At 44.0% G+C, this 26,523-nt stretch overlaps 1 long non-coding RNA gene across 2 annotated transcripts in view; it reads left to right on the forward strand.

Moving 5' to 3' along the window:
- The window catches only part of LOC129535073 (uncharacterized), a 53,970-nt gene that overhangs the window by 10,802 nt on the left and 16,645 nt on the right, over window positions 1-26,523 (forward strand). The window contains exons 3-4 of one of the 2 annotated variants that reach the window (XR_016036962.1): window positions 14,049-14,164; window positions 16,382-16,470. This is a non-coding gene — a long non-coding RNA (uncharacterized LOC129535073). Of the gene's footprint in view, window positions 1-14,048; window positions 14,165-16,381; window positions 16,598-26,523 lie in introns of those variants that run through there. The other variant, XR_008681533.2, reaches the window with a different exon arrangement.

A 26,523-nucleotide genomic window follows, 5' to 3' on the forward strand; every position in this document is an offset into this window, starting at 1 on the left:
TTACACATTCACGCACAGCCCAAAAACACTCATGCACATACATGGACATGATCACACATTCACATTTAGCCAGGATCATATTCATTCAATCTCTCACAAACAAACACACAAACACACATTCACTCACAGTTGCACATAGACACACTGAAATTATCACTTCCACATAAGGAGCACACATTAGGTCATTCACAAACATAATCACATTCACTCACAGAAAAGAACACATAGTTTACCATGCACCTACACACACAAGCATGCTCATATATTCACTAACACACTCACTGCGGATGCTGATTGCAGCCATGAAATTAAAAGACGCTTACTCCTTGGAAGGAAAGTTATGACCAGCCTAGACAGCATATTAAAGAGCAGAGACATTACTTTGCCAACCAAGGTCCGTCTAGTCAAGGCTATGGTTTTTCCAGTGGTCATGTATGGATGTGAGAGTTGGACTGTGAAGAAAGCTGATCGCCGAAGAATTGATGCTTTTGAACTGTGGTGTTGGAGAAGACTCTTGAGAGTCCCTTGGACTGCAAAGAGGTCCAACCAGTCCATTCTAGAGAATATCAATCCTGGCTGCTCATTGGAAGGACTGATGCTAAAGCTGAAACTGCAATACTTTGGCCACCTCATGCAACGAGTTGACTCACTGGAAAAGACTCTGATGCTGGGACGGATTGGGGGCAGGAGGAGAAGGGGATGACAGAGAATGAGATGGCTGGATGGCATCACCAACTCGATGGACATGAGTTTGAGGGAACTCTGGAAGTTGGTGATGGACAGGGAGGCCTGGCGTGCTGTGATTGATGGGGTCGCAAAGTGTTGGACACGACTGAGCGACTGAACTGAACTGAACACACACATGTGTTCCTAAAATCATTTAAACTTTCATTTCAATAATATACACACATAGTTATGTCTGTGTGTATATTGATAGTCTTGTTTGTACATTTGCTGCTGCTAAGTCGCTTCAGTCGTGTCCAACTCTGCGACCCCATAGACGGCAGCTGACCAGGCTCCGCTGTCCCTGGGATTCTCCAGGCAAGAACACTGGAGTGTGTTGCCATTTCCTTCTCCAATGTGTGAAAGTGGAAAGTGAAAGTGAAGTTGCTCAGTCATGTCTGACTCGTAGCGACCCCATGGACTGCAGCCCACCAGGCTCCTCTGTCCATGCGATTTTCTAGGCAAGAGTACTGGAGTGGCTTGCCATTGCCTTCTCCAAACATTCTACAAAAAATGTTTGTACATTTACTCAAACACAAATGTAGAAAATCACAAATACAAAGGAGACATTCATTCATAGTCATGAACATGCATGATATGCTTACATTTTCATTTGAACACAGGAACACCATCCGATGTATATACTCACATGGTCATTTGCAGACACACAGGAACATGTGCACATATACACACAGTGAACCTGATCACGGACTCACAAGTACACTCTGTAACAGTCATGTACATGTATATGATCACCATTCACACATACATGCATGCATCGATTCATAAATAGATGTACACATTAACAACTCACACAAATCAACATGGTTACACATTCACTCAGAGGTAAACATGCTACCATCATGCACATGCTTGCAAATTGACTCATACACATAAACACACATAAACACACAAAAGCACATTAACACTGACATATGAACAGGCTCAATTCACTCTTATACACAGACATGCTCACATATATCTACAAGTTACACATTCACTCAGATGAACATGCTTACAGATTTACTCCCATTCATAGACACACTGACACATGGACAAATTCATACAAATATTCTCAAATTAAAATAGTTATGAATTCATTCACACACTCGAATATGCCTCATGTACACTGTGTCATTCATAAATTTACTTATATACATAAGCATACTCCTCCTTAAGCTGTTTGCAAGCAAACATGTACATTCAATCACACATACAAATATGGTTACAAACTCCTTCACGCATGTAGACAACCTTACACATAATAAATTGCACACACACACATTATGCTGCCCTCATATCAGGACCCAGTGTTCTCAAAGCGGCCCTCTTTTAGCAGACTGTCACCCACTTACCACATGAACTGTTGTGTGGGCTCCAAAATATTAACAATCCTGACTGACTCTGATTGACACAGGTGCCCACACCTCCCTAATCCAAGGAAGGACTCATATTTTAAAGCAGGCATCCCCTTGTACTTTATGGAGGGAAATTGCCAGCCTCTCAGTGAGGTGTTTGCTCACAGTTGTGATGGTGTGTGACACAGAGTCACGGCCAGATCCAGTGATGAGGATGACATCAATATAGTGCCAAAGCCAAGTATCTATGGGAGTTGCTGGTACAGAGCAGGCACCTAGTTCCAGACAGCAAATCCTATGTACAATCACAGAGCTATTCATGTACCCCATAGGCAACTGAGAAAAGGTGTACTATTGATCCACAGTGGGGAAGGCAAATTGTAGTCGACCATCCTATGACATATTTAGCAAAGGGAACATGCTAGCCCATTCTAGGACTTCAAACCATTCACTAGTATTATTTGAATGTCCTTCACTAAGATATGACATTCATAATGTTAACACCCAGTAGAGGGGCTCTAATACAGGGAGCAGACTTGTTTACCTCTTTGTAGACTATAGACAACATCTGCCCATTAGTAGTGGCTTTAAGCACAGGCCATATCAGGGAACTGAAGATGGGAATTCATATCCTTTCATTAAGTCATCTATGACAGGCCGTAATCCTTCTGATTAGTCAGTACTTCTTACACAGGTAGAGGAAGGTTAACTTATTCCCACTGGCCAATGCTCACCAGCCCCATAAAACCCTTAGGCTTGTTTCATGAGGTTACCTGCTGCCTGAGGAAAATTCTAAAATGGGAAAAGAGATGGTCTTAGAGAGAACAATCAGGGCAGAAGCATCTTTTAGAAAAACTAAGTCAAAGTTTGAAATAAAGTTAAGTTCAGGTGGAACCAAGTGTTGCCATGCCATGGCAACACAGGATTAGAAGAGAAAAGATAAAAAGACATCTGCCAGTTGAACTTTATTTCCTCCCGCAGCTTGGGGACCTCTGGCCTCCTTATTGAGGCTATTAACACTCGTAAACTAGTCCCAGTTTGGTGAAAGGAAAGCGCCTAGTACCCCAACCTCCCACGTTGGTAAGGGAAATCCAACCTTCAATCCTGGCAGACTCTCAAAGGACATTAGCATCCCATCAACCGGGGTTGATGGAATGGGCTTCTCAGACCACAGATGTCATGCAGCGTAGTGATTAGCCAAGTCTTGAGGGGGCTGAATTCAGTCGTGAGATCACCAAGTTGTTTCTTGAGGTGGGGGTCAGCTTCTTTACAGGCAGTGACGTCTAATGCTCAGACAATCCAAAAGGACATAGCTGCCCTGGATTTAATAGAAGCTCATGAATGACAAACTCAGAGTCAAGTGATGCCTGTTAAGTGTACATTCAATACCCTACCTTGCCTAATTCAAAATCACTTTCTATAGAGTGATGGCCCCCTTCCTTGGCAAAATGAACCACTTAACACCAGGTCCCCTTTTAAACATGAACTCTGAAATGAAAAAGAGAAGTTGGTTGTATTGGACCCCAAGGGATAAGGAGCCATGAGATATTAGATGCTCTCTGATAAATCTGTATAGCAATTAATATAGTTACTAAAGTTACAGTCCAACCTGGCCAGGATTTTCCTTCAGTGATAGCCTTACCTTCCATGTCTGGCCTTGACCTCTGCCGGTACCAAGGACCAGACATCACATCAGGACCCAGTGTTCTCAAAGCAGGCCTCTTCTGGCAGGCAGCTGACCTCTTACCATATACACTCTAGTGTTGGCTCAAAAATATTAACAACATTGCTTGGCTCTGATTTACATAGGTGACACATCTTCCGAAACCCAGGGAGCACTCATATTTTAAAGCAGGGGTCCTCAACCTCCAGGTTCTAATGCCTGATGATCTGAGGTGAAGCTGATGTAATAAAAATAGGAATAAAGTACACAATCAATGTAATGCATTTGAATCATCCTAAAATGATCCCTCCTACCACCCCCGTCCGTGGAAAAATTATCTTCCACAAAACCCATCTACGGTGACAAAAAAGCGGGGGACTGGTGCATTAAAGGGATTCCCCCAGGAGACGACTAGCTTGGGAGGAGCATTAATTGAAGGGATAATTCTCTACTGAGCTTTTAAAATTGACTTTATTTTGCTAAACAATGCTTCTGCCCTGGTTGTTCTCTCTGAGTCTCCTTTTCCCATTTTTGAAATGGATTTCCTTAGTCAGCAGATAACCTCATAAAATAAGCCTAATGCGTTTATGCTACTGGTGGGCTCTGGCCAGTGGGAATGAATACTTCCTTTACCCCGTGGGAGAGGTACTGACTAAAAGTAAAGCACCCAAGGATTATGGCCTGTCATAGCCAAGTTAGTAAAAGGATGTGGATTCGCACCTTTCAGTTTCCTGCTATGGCATGTCCTCAAAGCCATTAGTAACAGGTAGGGGCTGTCTATGGACTGCTGCTGCTGCTAAGTCGCTTCAGTTGTGTCTGACTCTGTGCGACCCCATAGACAGCAGCCCACCAGGCTCCCCCTTCCCTGGGAATCTCAAGGCAAGAACACTGGAATAGGTTGCCATTTCCTTCTCCAAAGCATGAAAGTGAAAAGTGAGAGTGACGTCGCTCAGTCATGTCCAACTCTTTGCGACCCCATGGACTGCAGTCCACCAGGCTCCTCCGCCCATGGGATTTGAGCATTCTTTGGCACTGCCTTTCTTTGGGATTGGAATGAAAACTGACCTTTTCCAGTCCTGTGGCCACTGCTGAGTTTTCCATATTTGCTGGCATATTGAGTGCAGCACCTTCACAGCATCATCTTTCAGGATTTGAAATAGCTCAACTGGAATTCCATCACCTCCACTAGCTTTGTTCGTAGTGATGCTTTCTAAGGCCCTCTTGACTTCACATTCCAAGATGTCTGGCTCTAGGTCAGTGATCACGCCATCGTGATTATCTTGGTCGTGAAGATCTTTTATGTACAGTTCTTCTGTGTATTCTTGCCACCTCTTCTTAATATCTTCTGCTTCTGTTAGGTCCATACCATTTCTGTCCTTTATCGAGCCCATCTTTGCATGAAATGTTCCCTTGGAATCTCTAATTTTCTTGAAGAGATCTCTTGTTTTTCCTATTCTGTTGTTTTCCTCTATTTCTTTGCATTGATCATTGAGGAAGGCTTTCTTATCTCTCCTTGCTATTCTTTGGAACTCTGCATTCAGATGCTTATATCTTTCCTTTTCTCCTTTGCTTTTTGCTTCTTTTCTTTTCACAGCTATTTGTAAGGCCTCCTCAGACAGCCATTTTGCTTTTTTGCAATTCTTTTCCATGGGGATGGTCTTGATCCCTGTCTCCTGTACAATGTCACAAACCTCTGTGCATAGTTCATCAGGCACTCTATCTATCAGATCTAGTCCCTTAAATCTATTTCTCACTTCCACTGTATAATCATAAGGGATATGATTTAGGTCATATCTGAATGGTCTAGTGGTTTTCCCTACTTTCTTCAATTTAAGTCTGAATTTAGCAATAAGGAGTTCATGATCTGAGCCACAGTCAGCAAATTCCCACCAGACACAACCCAATTATTGGTTTTCACAGACATGGGAGCCCAGGCATTGCCATGTACAGAAAAGAAACATTCACCTGGTACTTTCATTTTTCCTTTCTCTATCATAGAAGACCCAGAGCTTAGCCACATCCTTCATGATCCTGATGAGAACCTGACATGGACTAATGGTTGTGAAACCATCCTGAACCCGTGTTCATCATCCAGTATAAGCCAAACAAACTATCCACCACTTTCTTGAGACAAAGTTGACCTTATCCACCATCCATGTACTTTGGTCCACTGAAGAGGTGGACCTAAACCTTTCCCAGACCAGGTAACACCATGTGAACAATACCCAGGGACAGTCAGATCCTCTGCTGCTGGCTACAGGTGACCTCACACTTTAAGCCCTATGCTGTTACCATGCCCTTTCTCACCTGAGAAATTTCTACCCTTGCCAGTGTTGACTCTATGTCTGTTGGTGGTCAACCCAGCCCTAGTAATCTACACACAACTTGACATGATCTGTCTGGAAAATATACCACATGGAATTAATAGGGAGTCTTACAACAGAGGTCTGATTGGGGACAATGGGAACCATGATGTTGGCTGTTCACATTTGTCAGTCCTGCTAAATGACCACAGATACCAACACTGAAGCTAGCAACCTTCTTCTGTTTCTTGTACTATTCAGTTCAGTTCAGTTCAGTCACGCAGTCATGTCAGACTCTTGGTGACCCCATGGACTGCAGCATGCCAGGCTTCCCTGTCCACCACCAACTCCCAGAGCTTGCTCAGACTCATGTCTATTGAGTCGGTGATGTTGTCTGTCTTCCCCTTCTCCTCCTGCCTTCAATCTTTCCCAGCATCAGGGTCTTTTCTAATGACTCAGTTCTTCGCTTAAGGTGGCCAAAGTACTAGAGCTTCAACTTTAGCATCAGATCTTCCAGTGAATATTCAGGAATGATTTCCTTTAGGATTGATGGTTAGATCTCCTTGCAGTCCAAGAGACTCTCAAGAGTCTTCTCCAACACCACAGTTCAAAAGCATCAATTCTTCAGCACTCAGCTTTCTTTGCAGAGCAGCTCTCACATCCATACATGACTACTGGAAAAACCAAAGCTCTTGATTTGGGAGAATGGCATTGAAACATGTATATTATCATATGTGAAACGAATCACATGATACAGGATGCTTGGGGCTGGTGCATGGGTATGACCCAGAGGGAGGATAAGGGGAGGAGGGAGGTGGGAGGGGGGTTCAAGAAGGGGAATGCATGTACACCCAGGGCGGATTCATGTCAATGTATGGCAAAACCAACCAATATAATATTGTAAAATAATTAGCCTCCAATAAAAACAAACAAACAAAAGAATAAAATGACCATTTCTAACATGAAAAAAAAAAAACCCCTAAGCTCTGACTAGATGGATCTTTGTTGGCAAAGTAATGTCTCTGCTTTTTAATATGCTGTCTAGGTTGGTCTTCTACTATTAGCAAAACCCATTTTCACTAAGCCAGACTCTTTAGCCTTCTAAAACCTCAGGGCCAACTTCGACCTCAAGTCACATGAGACCCACTGTTTTTAAGTAGTGCCATTAACCACATAGAGCCACTGTGTCTTGAGTCTTATGTAAGGAATGCCCAGAGATAATATGCACCTAATATTAAAATCAGGATACTTGTGATGGTGCGATCATATTAAAAATGCTATAATGCAGAGCCATACCAACAAACTCTATGCAATTACAATTAGAGGTCTTACTAATCCCTGGTATAATGTGGAATGTAAACCCTGCCAGAAATGTTTATCTTTACATCTATTGGTTACTTTTTGTATTAGTTATGTTTTTTTTCCTCTCTCTCTCTCTAGTACAAGTCCCATTTATTGAAGCTTGCTCTAAAAATAGTTCCACTAAGTGACCAAGGGCAACTCACCATGAGTTTCCTCCCTGATTAGGAATTTATATTTTATAGACATACACACACAGTATTTATACAGGGAAAGGAATGTATACAACAAAATACCACAGAAAAGTCATGACTGGAGATTCAGGAAATACATCCAGTTTGGGAATTCTTTCCTAATGTGTCTTCCAATACCAACTTCAAGGTTACATCACACTCAGTGGAAGTAGTCTCTTCAACAACTGTAACACTTACTGCCCACTGGAAACAATCCTAGCTTTTGAGTATTTCAGCAAAAAAAATTCTCATGAAAACATATTTGATCCCATTGAGAAATCTAACCACTCTCTATATGGGAGTTTTTCCATCCAAATTGACAGCTACTTTTTTACAACTATTACAAAATTCATCAGGCTTACCAAGCATCATTAACAAGGATTTGGGAAGAACTTCAGGGAAATTGAAGCCCAATGTTACTCTTCTGGGGGATATTAAATTATAACCATCATGTCTACAGAACAATGATGATAAACCCAGTAGCAAAGTTAACCTTGGAGGAAATCTTTTGGTATAGTCACATGATTACCTCCCAAGCAGCCACCTCTGAGGCTATTAAAGTTACACAAGCAGCTGCCAAAGGAAAATCCCCCCAGAATGGAAGCAATGGAACAGGTAGTCCCACACTGAAATAAAGGAACATTGTGATATACAGGGACATAAATGGGCCAAATATATAATATAGTTGATTTGTATTTTTGAAATAACTTGGCCCTCCTGTCTATTTTTTACTGGTAGTTGGCAGGAAACTGAAGCAGTAATCATACCAATCTGAACAAGAAGGCACATATAATTGCTTACTAAAACAAGCCTGCATCTGGCCTTAGTCACAGTAATAACATAAGATGGCAGATTTAACCACATTCTGGACTTTCTTCTGCCAACCCAATTTTAGAGCCCATAGCATATATCTCTCCCTTCACAAGCTCCCCCATAAATTTCATTTATTAAAATGAGTTTATTCCCCTCACCATCAATATCCAGATGCTAATCTATGTAAGTATGTGGGCACTGGTGGGCTGAGTCTGTAACCAGTTTATCTGACTCAGGTACCTAATGCAAGGTGAATAGCATGCAATCTTGTTTGACTGTAACACCATATGCTTCTGTTCACATCACCTCAAATTGTAGTAAACAGTAAATGCTCCAGCTTTTGTAAAAACAAAACTTTGTTTGCACCAGGACCCAGAGACCCCACGGAGACTGAGCCAGACTTGCCTTTGAGTGTTTGAGCATCTCCTGCAGAGGCATAGGTCAGCAGTGGCCGGCCTCAGGGGAGGGGCTCTGGGAGCAGCAGACCTGGGTCGCATGCCTGCGGCATAAGCCCTTTTGGAGGAGGTCACCATTAACCCCACCTTAGAGCTGCTGAGCAGATGACCTACAAACTGCAGAACAATTATACCAAACAAATTCTCACACTGTTAAGAAAGTTGTATCTCAGACAGTAAAGAATTTGCCTGCCAATGCAACAGACCCAGGTTCTATCCCTGGGTCAGTAATATTCCCTGGAGAAGGAAATGGCAACCCACTCCAGTATTCTTGCCTGGAAAATTCCATAGGCAGAGGACCCTAGTGGGCTATATTCCATGATGTCACAAAGAGTCGGACACGACAGAGCCTGAACAGATGATGATGATGAGGACCCACAACAGATTTCCCAACCTGGGGATCTGGCAAAGGGACTGAGAACCCCCAGAGAATTTGACTTTGGAGGCCGGTGGGATTTGATTACAGAACTTACACAGGACTGGGGAAACAGACTCTTGGAGGGAACACACACACACACACAAAACTTGTGTGCACCAGGACCCAGGAGAAAGGAGCAGTGACCCACAAGAGACTGACCCAGACTTGCTTGTGAGTGTCCAGGAGTCTCTGGCAGAGGCATGGGTCAGTAGTGGCCTGCTGCAAGGTCAGGGGCACTGAATACAACAGTGCGTGCACAAGACCTTTCAAAGGAGGTCGCCATTATCTTCATTACTCCCACCATAGTTTGGTCTTAGGTCAAACAACAGGGAGGGAACACAGCCCTGCCCATCAACAGAAAATTAGATTAAAGATTTACTGAGCATGGCCCTGCCCATCAGAACAAGACCAAGTTTCACCCACAATCAGTCTCTCCCATCAGGAAACTTCCATAAGCCTCTTATCCTTATCCAACAGAGGGCAGACAAAATGAAAATCACAGTCACAATTAGTCAAACTGATCACATGGACCACAGCTTTGTCAAACTCAATGCAACTAGGAGCCATGCAATGTAGGGTCATCCAAGACGGATGGGTCATGGTGGAGAATTCTGACAAAACATGGTCCACTGGAGAAGGGAATGGCAAACCACGTCAGTATTCTTGCCTTGAGAACCCCATGAACAGTATGAAAAGGCAAAAAGATATGATGCTGAAAGATGAACTCCCCAAGTTGGTAGGTGCCCAATATGCTACTGGAAGAGCTCAGAAATAACTCCAGAAAGAATGAAGAGTCAGAGTCAAAGTGAAAACAACGCCCAGTTGCGGAGGTGATTGGTGATGGAAGTAAGTTTGATGCTGTAAAGAACAATATTGCATAGGAATCTGGAATGTTAGGTCCATGAATCAAGGTAAATTGGAAGTGGTCAAACAGGAGATGGCAAGAGTGAACACTGACATTTTAGGAATCAGTGAACTAAAATGGACTGGAATGGGAGAATTCTACTACTGTGGGCAAGAATCCCTTAGAAGAAATGGAGTAGCCCTCATAGTCAATGAAAGAGTCCGAAATGTAGTTCTTGAGTGCAATCTCAAAAATGACAGAATGATCTCTGTTCATTTCCAAGGCAAACCATTCAATATCACAGGAATCCAAGTCTGTCTTTTAGTGTGGCATTCAGCATCTTTTAGTTGGAGCATGTGAGATACTTTTAGTTGCTGAATGTGGGATCTTTGTTGCAGCATATGGGATTTTCTTGTGGCATGTGGGATCTTTAGTTGTACCTTGTGGGATCGTTGTTGCAGCATGTGGGGTAGTTTTAATTGTGGCAGGCAGGCTTTTCATTTTGTCATGTGGGATCTTTTTTGTTGTGATATGTGGGATCTTTGTTGCAAAATGGGATCTTTTAGTTGCAGCATGCAGGATCTTTTAGTCGTAGCATGTGTGACTTTTCTTGTGGCATGTGGAATCTTTGTTGCAGCATGTGGCATCTTTAGTGGTGGCATGCTGATCATTTTAATTGTTGTGTGTAGGATCTTTGTTGTGGCATGTGAGATATCTTTTTATTTGTGGCATGTGGGGTCATTTTGTTGGGGCATGTGAAATCTTTTTAGCTGTAGCATGTGAGTCTTTTAGTTGTGGTGTGTAGGATGTTTGTTGCAGCATGAAGTATCTTTATTTGTGGTGTGTGGGATCCTTGTTGTGGCATGTCGGGTCTTTAGTTGTAGCATGTGAGATCTTTGTTGCATCTTTCAGGGTCTTTTTAATTGTGGCAGGTAGGATCTTCGTTGTGCCATGTGGGATCTTTTTAGTTGTGATATGTGAACTCTTTCTTGTGGTATGTGGGATCTTTGATGGCGACATGCAAAATCTTTTAAATTGTGGCATAGGATCTTTGTTGTGGCATGAAGGATCTTTTTACTTGTGGCATATGAGATCTTTTAGTTGTGCCATGCAAGATCTTCATTGTGACATGCATGATCTTTTAGTTCCAGCCTGCCAGATCTTTATAGTTTTGGCATGCAGGATCTTCAGATGTGGCATGTGGGATCTTTAGTTGCAGCGTCAAGATCTTTTAGTCATTGTATGTGGGATCTTTGTAGTGAGTGTGGATCTTTAGTTGGGGCATGTGGGGTATTTTTTAGTTGCGGCATGCAGGATCTTTAGTTGCAGCATATGGGATCTTGCACTGGGGTAAGTAGGAAATTTATTGCAGTATACGGGGTCTTTGTTGTGGCATGCAGGATCTTTTAGTTGCAGCATGTGAGGTATTTTTGGTTGTGGAATGTGGGATTTTAAACTGGGGCATGAAGGATATTTGTTGCAGCTGAAGGATCTTTTTAATTGTGGCATGTGAGATCGTTGTGGCAGGCAGGATCTTTATTTGCATTATGGGGAATCTTTTTATTTGTGGCACGCAGGATATTTTAGATTCAGAATGTGAGATCTTTTTAGTTGAGGCATGCAGGATCTTTATGCAGTATGCGAGAACTTTAGTTGTGGCATGTAGGATCTTTTGGTTGTGGTATTGGGATATTTGAGCAGTATGTGGGATCTTAGTTGCAGCATGCGGGATCTTTGTTGTGGCATGTGGGGTCTTCACTGTGTCATATGAGATCTTTATAACTGTGGTATATGGGATCTTTGTTGCTGCATGTCGAATCATCACTGCAGCATGTGGAATCTTTAGTCATGGCAAGCTTTTAATTGTCACAGGCAGGATCTTTATTGTGGCATGGAATCTTTTAAAATGGGAATCTTTTTTGCAGCATGAGAGATCTTTTTTTTTCAGCATGTGGGGTCTTTAGATGCGGCATGCAGATCTTATAAATTGTTGCATGTAGGATCTTTGTTGCAGCATGCAAGATCTTTTTATTTCTGGCATGTGGGATGTTTTAGTTGTGGCATGCAGAATCGTTTAGTTGCAGCATGTGGAATCTTTTTAGTTGTGATACATGTGATTTTTATTGTGGTGTGTGGGATATGTGTTGCAGCATAGGTGATCATTTGTTGCAGCAAACAAGATTTTTTTACTTGCAACATTTCAGATCTGTTTAGTTGTGGCATAGGGGATCTTTGTTGTTTCACATGGACTCTTATTTGGGGCTTGTGAAATCTATTTAGTTGTGGTATGTGGGATCTTTTCAATTGTGACATGCAGGATCCCTGTTGCACATGTAGGATCTTTTCTTTCTAGCATTTGGTATCTTTGCTGTGTCGTGTTGGATCTTTTAGTTGTGGCATGCAGGATCTTCAGTTGTGGTGTGTGGAATCTTTTTACTTGTGGCACGCAGAACTTTCACTGTGGCATGTGGGATTTTTACTTACAGCATGCAAGGTCTTTTTAGTTGCAGCACGCAAGATCTTCAGTTGTGGCATGCGGCATCTTTAGTTGTGGGATGTGGGATCTTTTTGGTTGTGGTGTGTAGGATCTTTAGTTGTGGCATGTGGGATCTTTATTTGCAGCATGTGGGACCTTTAGTTGTGGTATACTATTTAATTGTGTCATGTGGGATTTAGTTCCCTGACCAGGGATCGAACCTGGGCCCCCTGCATTGGGAGTGCAGTCTTAGCCAGTGCACCACCAGGGAAGTCATGACACTTAAGAATTTTGTATTAAGTTGCAAAGAGCTGAAATGCAGCAAGCTAGCTGCACCTTACCAGTACACTTACCAGTGGCACTCCCCCCAGGCTGTACATGTTTGCCTCTCGAGAGCCCACCTTTGTGACTTGAAGAGACCTACAGTGGAGTACACCCAGGCTCCCGACACCCAGACATTTTGCTCTCTGACCCTGGAATTTTTCCTACTTTTCTGGCTTCACATGCAAGAGGCCTCTGCTCTCTACAGCCCCTTGAGAAGAACCTATACCTGAAGCACACTCCCTGGTGTGACTGGAGGAGCACTACCCACAGAAGTGGATGTGCAGGCCAGAGGGCTCTATCCTGCTCAAGATAGAATTTTCTGCTCCATCTGCCAGGCTGTATGGGGAGGGCACTTGAGCACACATTCTCTGCATCCTGAGTACTCACCCTACCGAGTTTGTTAAACACTGAGCACACGATCTCTGTCTTGCGGACCTCACCTATCCAGGCTCCAGGTGCTTGCCTCTCTTTTCCCCTGGCCTTCAACTCCTGTTGAGTTTTATTGGTTCTATCTCCAGAAACATCCCAACTCTGTACTTATCTCTCCATCGATCATGAGCCACCCCCAGGTCAGGCCTTGGGCATCTTCCTCCCAAATTACTGCAACAACATTCCAAATTCTCAACTCACTGATATTAGTGTTGGTCCCTCTAGTCCATTCAGCACACTGCCATCAGCATGATCTTTATAAATCAAGCCTGATTATGTCAAGTATGTTTGATGACTTTAGCTGTCAAATAAAATTCAAACTCTTTAGCATAGAATTCAGATTTCTAGAGCAGACATGAGAAATGGCAAAGAAATAAAACCATAAACCACCATGAAGCCAAGGAGTCAGTCTTTCTTTATTACCTCATAGACTTTCCCTTGGAAAGGGAAGGTAGCCTGGGCTGCACTGCTTGAAGTGACAGGAAACCCACCCTGAGCCCACAGAAGAAGAGCGGAATGTGTGCTCAAGTGCCCTCCCCATACAGCCTGGCCCAAAGGCCACCTGAGAACCCTCAACCAATGACAACAAAAGAAAGGATACATTGAATAGAGGTGCTATAGGACGTTGAATTACATATGAACCCTAAATGGTTAATGAATGCTAATAGTTTACATCTGTGGAAGTGAATGGCCATCTTCTGAATTTCCAGAGTCTCTACCCTAGAGAGAACACAGCTATGAGGATTTGGTACATGCGGTAGACCAGTGAGCATGCAACGTTTGCCATGGGAGCTACCTTGAAAACCAAGGGCCCTGAGCTTTGGAGGTGAGTCACTTGACTGTTGCTTTCCTATTGCTATATTGTTCCCTCCAGAATGTGAGGGGATTAGGTGTGGCACACACGTTCCGAGGTGAGTGTGTACCTGTCTAGGGGCTGGGTGGCTGGGTTGGAGAAGGCAGAGGGCAAGCTCCTCCTGTAGCCTTACCACAAGGACAGTGCTTCTAGGTTGACCTCTTAGTGGGGAGACAGGGCGAGAGAGCTGGGTATAGGAGAATTCATGTGTTGGAGCACAGCCAACTCCCCCTTGCATGACAACGATTGGGTCAGTTGGGACAAATGCTGGTGGGTGTCAAGGGATTCGCTACCTCATGAGGGACACTGGTGATACTGGTGGGTGTCACAGGACACCATGACACCATTGGGTGTCATAGGAGTCCCTACCTCTTGAATGGCTACCTCATGTTCTCTTCTATCTCAGCAAAGGCTAACAGCAGCAACTTAAAAACACAGAGAACATTCTCCCATTGTTTTAAGCAATATAGCTTCTCCTCAGGCATCCACGGCCAGAAGGAAGGAAAGTGCCAGACTCATGTCTGGGGCTTGTCAGGTGTGGATGAGTCCACGTTAACGCTTAGGCACCTCACCTCTGTCTTTCAGACTCTGCTCTGTTTGCTGATGCCTAAGGTGAGACAGAGTGGAACATATTATCCTTTTTTGTCATGCAGAGCTGAGATGTGTGAGAAAAAGGAGGTCTGGGGGTTGGTTTGGCCAGTCATTCAATGAAGAGGGGAATGCCAGAACAACTTCAGCCTTTGTTTAGACCGAAAAGGCACAGCAGGTGCTAAATTCTGGGACTGCCACATGTGTGTGTGTGTGTGTGTTTCTGGCCAGGGGTGGGACAGTTGCACTCTGAATGGGGTGTGCGGAGGAGTTGGGAGAAGCAGAGAACAAAGCTGAACACTCTGGTACAGGTGTGTGTCCTGCTGCTGCTGCTGCTGCTAAGTCGCTTCAATCATGTCCGACTCTGCGCGACCCCATTGACTGCAGCACCCCAGGCTTCCCTGTCCATCACCAACTCCCAGAACTTGTTCAGACTCATGCCCATTGAGTCAGTGATGCCATCCAACGATCTCATCCTCTGTCGTCGTCCCTTTCTCCTCCCGCCCTCAATCATTCCCAGCGTCAGGGTCTTTTCAAATGAGTCAGTTCTTCGCATCAGGTGGCCAAGCCAAAGTACTGGAGTTTCAGCTTCAGCATCAGTCCTTCCAATGAATATTCAGGACTGATTTCTTTTAGGATGGACGGGTTTGATCTCCTTGCAGTCCAAGGGACTCTCGAGTCTTCTCCAACACCACAGTTCAAAAGCATCAATTCTTTGGCACTCAGTAGGGTGTTACTGTTGTAGCCACGCGTTCCGGGAAAGAAACTCACTCAGAAGGACAATGCAGATAGTGAAGTGCAGTTTATTACACCGGCGGGCCCAAGGCAGAGTCTCCTCTTAGCCAAGGACCCCGACCAACGTTTGTGAAAATCTTTTATACCCCATGTGTACGTGTCTGAACCCACCACTACAATTTCCTTGAGACTTACATAAACCAAGGAAAATACATCACGTGCTATGTGCTCAAACAGTCAAACAGTTAGCCAATAATCAATAAGCCCGAGGTTACACTCCGATAGATACAGAAAAATTTATGGCCTGTCTGGAGGAAGGGGTGATTAGTGTATGTTTTCTCTTAGGCGGTGAGTAACCTGGATATGATCTTCAAGGTTCCCCTGTCCAGAAGGGTCTTATCCTTCTGTTGTTGGTTTTATAGGCACTAAACACAAAGTTCAGAGTCCATAGGAAAGGTGGCCAAGCATGATCAGCATGAACAGGCCTAAGATGGAGTCCAGGCCCTATGAATTCCTTCTTCATTACCCATCCTCCTTCTTCCCCCACAAGTTCACAAGCAGAAGTCTTAACAACTTTGTAGTGTGCAGATTCAAATAGCAACTTTAATATTTTTTGAGAAGGAAGGGGCAGTGAGAAGAGGAGACAGGGTAAAGCTAGCAAAGCTGCTTCCCTCTGGGTAAGAGACCTGGAAGCTAGAGTGCTGTGAACAGCAGCTGCCTGAGTGCTTTGCCCTGCCCCGCACCTGGCATGACACATGCACCCCGCATATTGTGGAGTGAAGTTATGAATAAATGAGACATTTTTTATTATTCCTTCATCCATCTTTCCTTTGTACACTGAAACTTGATGGACACTATTTTATTTAGAAAACCGTGGCTGAGAAGCAGGAGAAGAGAAACCAGGATCGTCTGAGGAGGCGAGAGGAGAGAGAACGGGAGGAGCGGCTGAGCAGGAGGTGAGCCCGAGGACACCCCACCTATCCTGAGGACAGCCCCCATTCCGAGGACACTCCATGTACCTGGCAGCCTTGCTGTTGCTCGTGACACTTGAGGTCTGCCAGGTACCTGGTGGTCATGAAAAGAAGCAAAAAGATCGGCCCCCCAGAGCAGGATCCACCAGGGATTGGCTCGCGTGGGCCAAGGGCTGAGGGTGGTCGGGTGGGAGCAAGGAGAACGTGAGTGGCTGGGAGGGTCCAGGCCCAGGGAGGGGCAGGGACCAGCTGTGTGCTCTGGGGGCAGAGCTGATAGCATCTGCTAGTGGACGGTGTGAGCTGTGCAGAGCAGGAGTGGAGCTGGCCTGGAGTGGCCGCCGTCAGTGACAGAGGAGGGGAGCCTGGGAGCGGAGTTTTGGGAGAGGAGGTGGTTCTGGCCGTGTTAAGGCTGGGATGCCTGAGAGCAGCCAGGTGGGGCGGGGAAGGTCTGGTCAGAGTTCAGGGTGGTGTCTGAAGCCCAAAGTAGCCAGGCTCTGTACTGGGCATACAGATGCCTGGAGGGATTCCTTTGTGAATACCTTGCTGACTTTTTTGTTTTTCATTATTTTAATTATGTAACATGTTGATTATAAAGAGACTGGAACAGTATAAAGATATTAAGCACAGACATGAGGGTCTTTTCACACAGGTGACCGCCGTCGCAGGCTGGGCTCTGTGCACGGGTACTTGGGCCCTCCCGCAGCTGGTATGCTCTTGAGGCTGCACAGTGCCATTCTGTGATGTTGTCATCACCTGTCTTTCTGTTCTCCCGCCTTTGCCCACCCTCGTTTTCCTACCTCTAGCAACCACCAGTCTGTTCTCTGTAAGTTTGGTTCTTTTCTATTCCACAAATAACTGAACTCATAGAACATTTATCTTTTCCTGTTTGACTTATTTTACTTAATGAACTGCTCTCAGGGTCCATCTGTGTTGTTGCAAATGGCAGAATTCCTTCTTTTTTTGTGACTGAATAACATCCCACTGTATATAAACAACTACGTCATCTTTATCAGTCCATCTATCAATGGACACTTAGATTTTCCTGTGTCTGAGCTATTGTAAATAATGCTGCAGTGACCACGGAGTTGTATCTTCAAAATAGTGATTTAATTTCCATCAAGTGAATATCCAGAATTGGAATTGCTGGATCATACTATAGTTCTGTTTCAATTTTTGAGATGTCTCTACCCTGTGTTTCATAATGGCTGCAGCAGTTTGCGTTCCCACCCGCAGTGCTGTCTTTTCTCCACATCCTCACCAGCACCTGTGTTCCTTATCATTTGGTGACAGCACTCCAGCAGATGTGAGGTGACCACCCATCATGGTTTGATTTGTATTTCCCTGATGAATAATTTGGAGCAATTTTTCATGTGTCTGTTGGCCTTTGTATGTCGTCTTTGGCAAAATGTTTGTTCAGGTACTCTGCCCATTTTTTAATCATTTTTTTCTCCTTTCATTTAGAGTTGTTTGAGTTCTTTTCATATTTTGGATATTTGCCTCTTGTCAGTTACTTGATTTGTAGATATTTTCTCCCATTCAGTTGCTTTTTCATTTCGCTGATGGTTACCTTTATTGTGCAAAAGCTTTTTAGTCTGATGTAGTCCCACTTGTTGACTTTTGCTTTTGTTAACTTTGATGTTTAATTTTAACTTTTGGTGACTTACTATAAAGCTGTTTTTGAATGAGTGCTAGCGTGATCATCCTTGTATGTATTTGAGTATATATAATGTTCCTTAGAATTCCTGGGAGAGGGGAATTTAATATATAAATACTGGTAGGTGTTAAGGAAATTACTTTCCTGGAAGTTTTATCAATCAACCTTCAGCCACATGGTGTGTGAGCAGCATATTTTGTCACTTCCTCCTTCACAGGTTGAAAATTGCTGCTTATAACAGGGTGTGAGAAGTGCATTCTTGTTGTCAAGTGTATTTCTTTTTTTTTTTTTTAATATTTCTTTTGCTTCATCGGATCTTAATTGAGGCACGTAGTGAACAAGTCCGTGGGGTCGCTAAGGTCGGACACGACTGAGCAACTTCACTTTCACTTTCCACTTTCACACATTGGAGAAGGAAATGGCAACCCACTCCAGTGTTCTTGCCTGGAGAATCCCAGGGACGGGGGAGCCTGGCGGGCTTCCGTCTATGGGGTCACACAGAGTCGGACACGACTGAAGTGACTTAGCAGCAGCAGCAGCAGAGAGACAGAGAAAGAGAAGTTGAGCAGTGAAGTTCAAAGAGTAAGGGAAGTGGTTATCTCCACCACTTTTCTTGCTTCCTGAGCTCATCAGAGAGTGCAGTGATGGGACATGGAGCTGAATCATCACTTCAAAGATGGGATTTAGGTACCTTATCTGAAGGTTCCTTATCTTAATTCTGCTATTGCTTTTATTTAGTTGTTAAGTCATGTGACTCTTTGTGATCCCATGGACTATAGCCCTCCAGCCTCCTCTGTCCATGGGATTTCCCAGGCAAGAATACTGGAGTGGGTTACCATTTCCACTCCAGAGAATCTTTGCAAACTAGGAATTGAACCCACATTTCCTGCATTGGCAGTCAGGTTCTTTACCTCTGCACCACCAGGGATGCCCTTAGCTCTGGCTACTATAACAAATACCGCGCAGACTGAGTAGCAAAAACAGACATTTACTTCCTATACTTCAGGGGGCAGGAAGCCCAAAACAAGGTGCTGCCCATTTTGGTTTCCGGTGAGAGCTCTCTTCCTGGCTTGTTGATGACCGCCTTCTTGCTGTGTGCTCACGTGGCAGAGAGAGAGCGCGCTCTGGTGTCTCTTCCTGTTTTTAAAGGGCACTTATCCTATCACTGTATATTGTCACCTTGATTATTTAACTTATATGCAGAGTACATCATGAGGAACGCTGGACTGGAAGAAGCACAAGCTTGAATGAAGATTGCTGGGAAAAATATCAGTAACCTCAGATATGCAGATGACACCACCCTTATGGCAGAAAGTGAAGAACTATAGAGCCTCTTGATGAAAGTGAAAGAGGAGAGTAAAAAAGTTGGCTTGAAGCTCAACATTCAGAAAACAAAGATCATGGCATCTGGTCCCATCACTTCATGGGAAATAGATGGGGAAACAGTGGAAACAGTGTCAGACTTTATTTTTTGGGGCTCCAAAATCGCTGCAGATGCTGATTGAAGCCATGAAATTAAAGATGCTTACTCCTTGAAAGGAAAGTTATGACCAACCTAGATAGCATATTAAAAAGCAGAGACATTACTTTGCAAACCAAGGTCCATCTAGTCAAGGCTATGGTTTTTCCCGTGGTCATGTATGGATGTCTGAGTTGGACTGTGAAGAAAGCTGATCGCTGAAGAATTGATGCTTTTGAACTGTGGTGCTGGAGAAGACTCTTGAGAGTCCCTTGGACTGCAAGGAGATCCAACCAGTCCATTCTAAAGGAGATCAGTCATGGGTGTTCATTGGAAGGACTGATGCTAAAGCTGAAACTGCAATACTTTGGCCACCTCATGCGAAAAGTTGACTCACTGGAAAAGACTCTGATGCTGGGAAGGATTGGGGGCAGGAGGAGAAGGGGACGACAGAGAATGAGATGGCTGGATGGCATCACCGACTCGATGGACATGAGTTTGAGTGAACTCCGGGAGTTGGTGATGGACAGGGAGGCCTAGTGTGCTGTGATTCATGGGGTTGCAAAGAGTTGGACACGACTGAGTGACTGAACTGCCTGAACTGAACTGAATCATATCTGAATGGTCTAGTAGTTTTCCCACTTTCTTCAATTTAAGTCTGAATTTGGCAAAAAGCGGTTTATGATCTGAGCCACAGTCAGCTCCTGGTCTTGTTTTTGCTGACTATGTAGAGCTTCTCCTTCTTTGGCTTCAAAGAATGTAATCAATAGGATTTTGGTGTTGACCATCTGGTGATGTCCATATGTAGAGTCTTCTCTTGTGTTGTTGGAAGAGGGTGTTTGCTATGACCAGTGCCTTCTCTTGGCAAAACTCTATTAGCCCTTGTCCTGCTTCAATCTGTACTCCAAGCCCAAATTTGCCTGTTACTACAGGTATTTCTTGACTTCCTCCTTTTGCAATTCAATCCCCTGTAATGAAAAGTGCATCTCTTTTGTGTGTTCATTCTAAAAGTTCTTGTAGGTCTTCATAGAACCATTCAAGTTCAGTGTTACTGGTCGGGGCATCAGTTCAGTTCAGTTGCTCAGTCGTGTCCAACTATTTGCAACCCCATGAATCACAGCACACCAGGCCTCCCTGTCCATCACCAACTCCCGGAGTTCACTCAAACTCACCTCCCATCGAGTCGGTGATGCCATCCAGACATCTCATACTCTGTCGTCCCCTTCTCTTCCTACCCCCAATCCCTCCCAGCATCAGAGTCTTTTCCAGTGAGTCAACTTTTCGCATGAGGTGGCCAAACTATTGTAGTTTCAGCTTTAGCATCAGTCCTTCCACTGAACGCCCATGACTGATCTCCTTTAGAATGGACTGGTTGGATCTCCTTGCAGTCCAAGGGACTCTCAAGAGTCTTATCCAACACCACAGTTCAAAAGTGTCAATTCTCCGGCAATCAGCTTTCTTTACCGTCTAACTCTCACATCCATACATGACCACTGGAAAAACCATAGCCTTGACTAGACGGACATTTGTTAGCAAAGTAATGTCTCTGCTTTCTAATATGCTATCTAGGTTGGTCATAACTTTCCTTCCAAGGAGCAAGCGTCTTTTAATTTCATGGCTGCAACCACCATCTGCAGTGATTCTGGAGCCCCAAAAAATAAAGTCTGACACTGTTTCCACTATCTCTGCATCTATTTCCCATGAAGTGATGGGACCAGATGCCATGATCTTAGTTTCCTAAATGTTGAGCTTTAAGTAAACTTTTTCACTCTCCTCTTTCACTTTCATCAAGAGGCTTTTGAGTTCCTCTTCACTTTCTGCCATAAGGGTGGTGTCATCTGCATATCTGAGGTTATTGTTATTTCTCCCAGCAATCTTGATTCCAGCTTGTGCTTCTTCCAGCCCAGCGTTCCTCTTGATGTACTCTGCATATAAGTTAAATAAGCAAGGTGACAATATACAGCCTTGACGTACTCCTTTTCCTATTTGGAACCAGTCTGTTGTTCCATGTACAGTTCTGACTGTTGCTTCCTGTCCTGCATACAGGTTTCTCAAGAGGCAGGTCAGGTGGTCTGGTATTCCCATCTCTTTCAGAATTTTCCACAGTTTATTGTGATCCACACAGTCAAAGGCTTTGGCATAGTCAATAAAGCAGAAATAGATGTTTTTCTGGAACTCTCTTGCTTTTTCCATGATCCAGCGGATGTTGGCATTGTGATCTCTGGTTCCTCTGCCTTTTCTAAAACCAGCTTGAACATCTGGAATTTCATGGTTCACGTATTGCCGAAGCCTGGCTTGGAGAATTGTGAGCATGAGTGCAATTGTGCGGTAGTTTGAGCATTCTTTGGCACTGCCTTTCTTTGGGATTGGAATGAAAACTGACCTTTTTCAGTCCTGTGGCCACTGCTGAGTGTTCCAAATTTGCTGGTATATTGAGTGTAGCACTTTCACAGCATCATCTTTCAGGATTTGAAATAGCTCAACTGGAATTCCATCACCTCCACTAGCTTTGTTCGTAGTGATGCTCTCTAAGGCCCACTTGACTTCACATTCCAAGATGTCTGGCTCTAGGTCAGTGATCACACCATCGTGATTATCTGGGTCGTGAATATCTTTTTGTACAGTTCTGTGTATTCTTGCCACTTCTTCTTAATATCTTCTGCTTCTGTTAGGTCCATACCATTTCTGTCCTTTATCGAGTCCGTCTTTGCATGACATGTTCCCTTTGTATCTCTAATTTTCTTGAAGAGGTCTCTAGTCTTTCCTCTTCTGTTGTTTTCCTCTATTTCTTTGCATTGATCACTGAGGAAGGCTTTCTTGTCTCTCCTTGCTATTCTTTGGAACTCTGCATTCAGATGTTTATATCTTTCCTTTTCTCCTTTGCTTTTCGCTTCTCTTCTTTTCACAGCTATTTGTAAGGCCTCCCCACACAGCCATTTTGCTTTTTTGCATTTCTTTTCCATGGGGATGGTCTTGGTCCCTGTCTCCTGTACAATGTCACGAACCTCCATCCATAGTTCATCAGGCACTAAGTAGGGAAAACCACTAGACCATTCAGATATGTGCAAGCTTGCTTATCATGATATTGGAAATACCATCCTTGGTCGCTGTCCATTTGACTAGTGTATCTATACATAGTACTCTGCTCTACTTATTCCCTAATGATGACATTTTTTGGTGTGTGGTAACTGCAGAAAGTCTAAATTAGGCCAGACACAGTGTCCACCCAAACCAAGACATTTAGAACCCTCACTCGGAGGCAAGGGGCCAATACAATCATTTTGCTCTCAGTGACTCACCAGTGGGAAGCTCCAGTGAATGGACTCACGCTCCTTTGGCAGTTGCCTTGGGCCTTGCTTAGAACACACAGCAACTGCATTAACCAAGTCATTTTGTTTCAACGGCGTTCTAGCAACCTTGGCCATATACCATCCCTTTCAAACACTATAGTGGCCACTCTTTCTATGCTGTATCTACTGAAGGGCAGATTGCTAAGGCTTGTACCCGGACTAGGGCATCAGCTTCCTGCAGCCAGGGGAATCATTGCCTCATGATCTGGTACATGGAAATCAGTGACAACTGACTCAGGTTCTGACAAGCAATCCCAAATGTCTTTCTATATTTTCTCACCCCCAAAGGGCTTATTCATAATTATCCAACCATATGCTTCCCACTGTCCCAGCCATAGGGTTAATCCCTTTAGAACAGAAGAATTGTCAGTTAACAGTCAGGACTTATGAGTGATTACCAGTGAAATCACTCTGCATTCATCCCCATGGCTGCCGCAGTTCATTCCTTTTTCTATCCAGATGATGTCAGTGTTGGGCTGAATAGTGACTGCTGTCCCTAAGACCAAATTCCCAGACACCTGGATTAAACCAATCTGTACCCGATATCCTCAACAAATGTATATGTTAGCAAATTGCTCATACCTTAAGAGAAAAGAGAAAACGTTTTCTTAAATCTGGAAAACCAAAACACAAAATAACTAACAATGTTTCAAAGAGAAAGTCAAAATTATGATCATCCTCATCATTTCACTCAGTCCCATGAAATTTATGGAGAAGGACCAACACTAAGAGAACAAAACAAACAAAAAAAAAAACTGCCCTTTTTAACAGATGAAGGAAAATTAAGTTTTAGTTTTACATAAGTGCACTATAGTTACTAAAGCCTGTTTTTCTTTCATATAGAAGTCTTATTGAAGTTCAATCATGTATCCAATCTAGATCATATAAATAACACTACAGTCTCAAGGCATTTTTGACAAGGCTCCTAGTATGGGAACTGTGGGCCACTTGTACATACCAAGGACAGGGGAGATAGCGAGGAGCCTCTCATTGCCTGCGTCCAGCTCACCTGTCAACCAGTGGTCGCATCCCCTCAGTAACCTCTAACACAGATACACTCACCTGGACCCTGACACATTGACTCCTTTACACAAATATGCTCAAATGCTCATAAATTCACTCAGGGACAACAACTGTGTACACTCTGATATTCCCATATACCCCTTCACTTACACATGCACATTAACCTCAAAATAAGAAATCTGCTAACATACACACTCACACACAAGCAACCTCACATCTACCATGAAGCTCAACTATTCACTCATATGTAAATAAACTCACACTCCCATTCACGATCATGTTACACTCATACATTTCTTGCAAGTGAAGCTCACTTTAACTTGTGTGAATCTAGTACACATTCACTGCCTCACATGAACACACTGGTGTTCTCTCGTGTGTTCACAAATTTCAGTCATACCCCTTGAACATAAGCATGTACTGCAATATTCAAATATTATCACACTAACAGACTCTTATGGTGTATAGGATTATGAGGCATGGAGGGAGGATTGCACTTCTCCAGAGGTGGGACCAGCCCTGGAGCACCAGCACTTTTGGGCTGCATCCTTTCCTTGCTGCCAGCACTTCAGCTGCACACTTTCCCCCACCCTCAAGACTCAGTGAACAGACAGGTCCCACAAGATTGCGGAGTAGAAGGATGTACATTCATCTTCTCCCATGAGAACTCCAGAATTGCAAAGAACTGTTGAACAACCATCAACAGGAGAATGTTGGATCCCACTGAAAAAAGATACCTCATGTCCAAGGGCAAAGGAGAAGCCCCAATGAGACAGTAGGAGAGGCAAAATCATGTTTAGAATCAAACCTCATACCCACCAGAGATGCTCAGAGGGCTCAAACAAAACCTTGTGTGCACCAGGACCCAGGGACCCCACAAGAGACTGAGCCACACCTGCCTCTCAGTGTTTGAGTCTCCTCTATGGAGGTACAGGTCAGCAGTGTCCTGCCATGGGAACAGGGGCTCTGACTGCAGCAGACGTGGGAGCCGTGGTGTGTAAGCCCCACCATAGAGCCACCAAGCAGACAACTCACAAACTGGAGAACAATTCAACAATTATACCAAAGAAGTTCTCACACTGTTGTGAAAGTTCTGGGGCCCACAAGAGATTTCCCAACCTAGGGATCTGGCAAAGGGACTGAGAACCCCCAGGGAATTTTATTTTGAAGGCCAGTGGGCTTTGATTACAGAACTTACACAGGACTAGGGAAACAGACTCTTGGAGGGCACACACAAAACCTTGTGTGCACCAGGACTCAGGAGAAAGGAGCAGTGACCCCTCAAGAGACTGAGCCAGACTTGCCTGTGAGTGTACAGGAGATTCCAGTGGAGGCATGGGTTGACAGTGGCTTGCTGTGGGGTCAGTAGCACTGAATCTAACAGTCCTAACATACGTGCTTTTGAAGGACCTCCATTACGCCTATCATAGTTTAGCCTCAGGCCAGACTACAGGGAGGGAACACAGCCCCTCCAATCAACAGAAAATTGGATGAAAGATTTACTGAGCATGGCCCTGCCCATCAGAGCAAGACCCAGATTCCCCCACAGCCAGTCCTTCCCATCAGGAAGCTTCTACAAGCCTCTTATGCTTATCCATCAAAGAGCAGACAGAATGGAAACCACAATACAGAAAACTAACCAAACTAATCACTTGGATCACAGCCCTGTCTAACTCAATGAAACGATGAGCCATGCCATGTAGGGCCGCACAAGATGGATGGGTCATGGTGGAGAGTTCTGACAAAACATGGTTCACTGGAGAAAGAATGGCAAACCACTTCAGTATGCTTGCCTTAAGAACCCTATGAAGAGTATGAAAAGGCAAAAATATATGACACTGAAAGATGAACTCCCCAGGTCAGTAGATGCCCAATACGCTACTGGAGAACAGTTGGAGAAATAGCTCCATGAAGAATGAAGAGGCTGAGGCAAAGCATAAACAGTGCCCAGCTGTGGCTATGACTGGTGATGGAAGTAAAGTCTGATGCTGTAGAGAACAATATTGTATAGGAACCTGGAATGCTAGGTCCATGAATCAAGGTAAATTGGAAGTGGTCAAACAGGAGATTGCAAGAGTGCACATCGACATTTTAGGAATCAGTGAACTAAAATGGACCAGAATGGGAAAATTTAATTCAGTTGACCATTATATCTACTGCTGTGGGCAAGAATCCCTTAGAAGAAACGGACTAGCCCTCATAGTCGACAAAAGAGTCTGAAATGCAGTACTTGGGTGCAATCTGAAAAAAGACAGAATGGCCTCTGTTCATTTCCAAGGCAAAACATTCAATACCACAGTAATCCAAGTCTATGCCCCAACCACTAATGCCAAAGAAGCTGAATTGAATGGTTTTATGAAGACATACAAGACCTTCTAGAACTAACACCGAAAAAATATATCCTTTTCATCATAGGGGACTAGAAAGCAAAAGTAGGAAGTCAAGACACACCTGAAGTAACAGGCAAGTTTGGCCTTGGAGTACAGAATGAAGCAGGGCAAAGGCTGACAGAGTTTTGCCAAGAGAACGCACTAGTCATAGCAAACACCCTC

Source organism: Moschus berezovskii, chromosome X, assembly GCF_049115385.1.
Source record: "Moschus berezovskii isolate FMDL1 chromosome X, NW_MosBer_1.0, whole genome shotgun sequence".
Taxonomy (NCBI): domain Eukaryota; kingdom Metazoa; phylum Chordata; class Mammalia; order Artiodactyla; family Moschidae; genus Moschus; species Moschus berezovskii.